Genomic DNA, 4,985 nt, shown 5'->3' on the forward strand with positions numbered 1-4,985 from the left:
TTTGATCTCAGATCTAAGGATAACCACCTTCACACCTCTGTCTATCTCCCCCCAAAAGCAGTATATTGTTTCTTCTTGGGATTTCCAGATTAGGCTTTGTTATCCTGTGCTGTTGCTTTGTTGTATTTGCTGTGGGCTTTTCCCCCTTGATCCCCTTTGGGCTGTTGTATCTATTTTTTACTTCTTTTAATAAAGGTTTCTATTCACCTGAACAATATTTACTATCATGCAAATTTGAACTTAAAATTTTTCAAATTATATATATTTTGGGACTGACTTTTCCATTATCTTCTTTGGGAAAACGCTTGGCACGCAGCTGGGGTCCTCAAACCCATTCTCCTACGTAATGAATAAGGCTTTGTATCATAGACATTAATTCATAGACAAGCGATCGAGTGATGCAAAAAACTCATCCTGTTTTCCATGGGCATTTTGCGTTCTATGCTTGCTTGTTCTCAGTAAAGTAGCAGAAATTTCAAATTGAAGATAATAATCGAAATATTTCCCCCTTTTTTTCCCTTTGCCTTTTATGCCTTCAATTTTGTTTCAAGTGTTTTGATTTATTTTTTAGCATTAAGAATTCTACAGTGACATGGAGATATATTTTCTCAGGTGAAAGTGTTTATGCAACCTAATTACTTGCACAAGTTCTTTCAATCAACATTCAATGCGCTACCACCTCTGAAGATTAAGGGTAAGTATTATTTTCATTTTTATTCTTCTTACTCCATAGGCTATAAAATGGAAGCATTTTAGGATGTACTTGAATCCATTTTCTTGCAACATCCAGAGCTCCATATCTATAGCTTAAATAGGTTGTATTTTAACCCCACCCAAAAAAAAAACTGTGATGCTTATTGGGTTTAGTCTCTCTCTCTCTCTCTCTCTCTCTCTCCCCCCCCCTTTGGGAATGACCCAATGCCCCTCTGATCCCAGCCCCCTATTGGTTCATTGGTTGAGCCATTACTTCCAGGAAAATTAACAGTGTGCCATACCCTGTCCCGTCCTTTTTAGTGGAAAGACTAACAAAGAGACAATCAAGAGACAAGAAAAGAATCACAGACGAGGATTTAGGTTTCTGGGTCCATTGAATATGAAGACCCCAACACAAGAACATTTTTTAGCTGAATTCTTGCCTTTGATGATTTTGAACAAATTGATTACTTCTAGAGTAGATAATTTATCGAGTTTCAAATTTAAGGAAAAAGATGGGTACACCACCTGGATGCTGCAAGCTAGTGACCCTGTGTCAATCTCTCTTTCCCTTTTGAAATGATGCCCTCCCCACTATCTTACCCAGGATGTGGGCAGTGTTGCCTGTCCCTTTCCCTAAAATTTACATTATGCTGTAAACAGGCTCGATATTTCTTTGTATTGGGTATGCCTGGACATTAGCCTTGTATTCTCTCTTTCTCTCTCTCATTCTCATTTTCAATATGTTTTGTATGATATTTTAGAAGAAAAAAAGGTAGACACTTACAGCTTATTTCGTTGGCCCATGTAATTATGACATGGTATTTTTTTTAGTATGTGTTGGATTCCATATTCAAAATCAATCATGCTTGCATTCACATTCACCTTCCCATATTACTCCCATGCATGGACCTTTATATTCAAATTTCTATTTTTATTTGCCAAATGGACAACTTCAATTGGGCTGAAACTAACATTTGGATTGACAGACCTTGGAGTCTACTTCTCTAAAAAATCCGTGCCCATCCACATTTCTTGGTTGCTGATATTTGGCCAACCAGATAAGTTTATTTAGTTGATCTGACCAAATAAAATTTGCACTATTTATAGTTTACTTTATGCGAAAATGCTCTCTGAGCCTAACACACACTGTGCCTTGTCACCTGGGATTATTATATCATATTTTTAAGAATATGAAATATCGAATAAAAAAAAATTGATGTGAGAGGGTGTAAAGTACTATGCTTGCTCATAAAACCCTCTTCCTTTATTGTACACATATGATAGAGTCTTTTTCCAATTATTGATTTATTATTGAATCAAGTTTATTTTTACTCATACATGTGTATTGAATAGAGTCGTTTTTCCAATTATTGATTTATTGTACTAATTTTGAATTACATCATTGGCTGTTTTCTTTTCTAGTGGTTTGAAAAAGGAAAGAAAAAGAGTCTACTTGACTCACTCACTCACACTTTGGATGATAAAGAAGAGAGAAGCAGAAAAAGAAAAATGGATAACGAAGAAGAGATGGGTAGAAAGAAAAAGAGTCTACTTGACTCACTCACTCACACTTTGGATGATAAAGAAGAGAGAAGCAGAAAAAGAAAAATGGATAAAGAAGAGGGAATATAAAGGATAAAGAAGAGATGAGCAGAAAAAGAAAAATGGATGAGGAAGAAGAGATGGGTAGAAAAAGAAAAATGGGGACTACATGACTCACTCACTCTCACTATAAAGGATAAAGAAGAGATGAGCAGAAAAAGAAAAATGGATGAGGAAGAAGAGATGGGCAGAAAAAGAAAAATGGATGAGGAAGAAGAGATGGGTAGAAAAAGAAAAATGGATGAGAGGGAAGAGATAGGAAGAAAAAGAAAGAGATTACTCTCACAAATGAAAGACTCACTCTCCCTTTCCCTTTCCCTTTCTCCTCCATCAGCAACACCCCTTTCTCCTTCATCAGCAACACCCCTTTCTCCTTCATCAGCAACACAGCTTACTCAGCCCCCACCACCACAGCCACAGCTGCCACTAGAATCACTGCCAAAACCATTACAAAATCCACTCTACCAACCACCACCACCAACCCTATCCCCCTTTCAAGATTATTTCTCTTCCTCAGTTTTAGACCCTTCATCAACTCTAGTCACTAGTCCTTCAACATCAAATTTAGTCACCAATCCTTCAGTAACAGCCATAGTTACTAGCTCATCAACATCAACAACTTTATTACCTGATCCTTCAACATCAACTACATCATCAACATCAGCAACCTTAGTACCTGGTTCACGCCGCCGCCGGAATCTGACACAAGCTTCTCTAGGGGGGAGAAGTGAAATAATCACTCCTCCATTTCCATGGGCCACCGACCGTCGTGCTACTGTATATAGCCTTAAACATCTTTTACAAACTGGATACATACAATTTCTGGTAAAGTTCAATGCAAGAGGTGTGAGAAAACAGTTGATATGATATTTGATTTGCCTACTAAGTTCTTTGAAGTTTCAAGTTACATTGCAGCAAATAAGAGCAAGATGCATGATAGAGCTCCAAAAGATTGGTTGAATCCTCCACTTCCCAAGTGCAACAATTGTGAACAAGAAAATAGTCTAAGGCCCATTATTGCAAGGAAGAAGAAGGATATCAATTGGCTTTTCTTATTCCTTGGGCAATTGCTTGGATGTTGCACACTTGAGCAATTGAAATACTTTTGCAAGCACACAAGGAATCATCGTACAGGTGCCAAGGATAGAGTTCTTTATCTCACATATGTTAATCTATACAAACAGTTGACTGACTCAAACAGTTAAGGATGTTTCTTTTGATGTTGGCCACTGTAGCATACTATTTTTTTAGTGGTCATATTGTTTTTTTGATATACAACTTGATTAAATTCAACTATGCCTTTTTTTTTTTTTTACATAAATATTTGTAGGTGGATTATATAGATAGTGATAATATTAGAATGAACCATCATTGTTTATCATTGGAACTTTCATGTCTTTAAATATTTTGAAGCTAGTGGTCATAATATGTTTCTTTTGATATACAAATAATATGGAACTTTTATGAGTTTGCCTTCTTTTACTCTTTGTAAATATTAGATGCAATTTCATTAATTGATGAGTGACATAATTACATTGATTAGGATGAATTTATCTTCTTGATTAGAAAAATCTCTCTTCAATATATCTACTAAATGCCTTATTTGATATGTCCATAGGATCTGTAGAGGTTGAGATTGGCTTGTACAAGAACAAGAGAGTTGATTTTGATGAATTAAAAGTTGATTACACCTCCAATGTTTGGAGCCTAACCGTTCTTCCTCTTTACTTAGTTTTTGCCTGTATCCTGGTTTTTATCATTTTAATAGGCACATCAGTGTTTCGTTATAGAATACAAGAAAGGAGAGAGGTGGGGTTGGATTGTCTTCATATTTTCAAAAGAGAAGGCTCAATGCATAAGGATTTTTGTCTTGAAGTTGGTTTCCTTGTAGGAATTTTTATTTTTTATTTTTTTGAGTAGAGCTCTCCAAAGCTTAATAGAGTCTTTCCTCTTTTATCCTTATTAATCATTTTTGGTGTTACAAAAGAAAGTAAAGCGAAATAAAGCAGGAAACAGAATAAGATTATTCTTAAATTGCTCTCAAAACTCCAGGGGTCAGGCGCACCCTTAAACGTGAGAATTTGACAGGATCTATGTCTCCCATAATTCTACCCAAGTCAAAAGTTATAGCCCTCGGAAGTTAAGTTGACAAATTAGTACTTTTGTCCTGATTGGGTGGACTCTTCTGGTTCAAATGGATCCAGGAATTCTTCAAAAATCTTCTCTATATCACTGACTCAGCCTCCACCCCATTGCCACACTAATGAACAATATTTAACATTTTATACAAGAAAGGAAGACATTCAAAGGTGATCCTTAGTACCAATCCAATTTACCACTATACAACTAGGGATGCATAAATATGGATCCCAACAGTTAGCCATACTGGTGGTAGCACAAGGATTACATATTATGTTGTCTATCCCTATTCCACTCTGACTGAGATCACATTTCGCTTATAAACTTACAGATGACAATGCTTTGGATAGAGTGGAATGGAGAACCAGAGTTTCTGCGGTAGACATCAATTCTTGCTGTGAGTGCCTTTGTGCAAAAATTGTATGTTTTGTTTTGATGGCTATCAATTTTGTGTATAAGAAATAATACAATACTGGACAAGCAGATTTCCATCTTAAGAGTGTTGTCTGATATAAAGTTCCACAAGGGTAGCTTGATTTCAAGATGAA

At 36.1% G+C, this 4,985-nt stretch overlaps 1 pseudogene; it reads left to right on the forward strand.

Annotated features, from left to right (window-relative positions):
• Positions 1-2,355: 2,355 nt before the first annotated feature.
• On the forward strand, positions 2,356-3,612 carry LOC122072708 (annotated as a pseudogene).
• The last annotated feature ends 1,373 nt before the right edge of the window (positions 3,613-4,985 follow it).

This window comes from Macadamia integrifolia, chromosome 3 (genome assembly GCF_013358625.1).
Source record: "Macadamia integrifolia cultivar HAES 741 chromosome 3, SCU_Mint_v3, whole genome shotgun sequence".
Taxonomy (NCBI): Eukaryota; Viridiplantae; Streptophyta; class Magnoliopsida; order Proteales; family Proteaceae; genus Macadamia; species Macadamia integrifolia.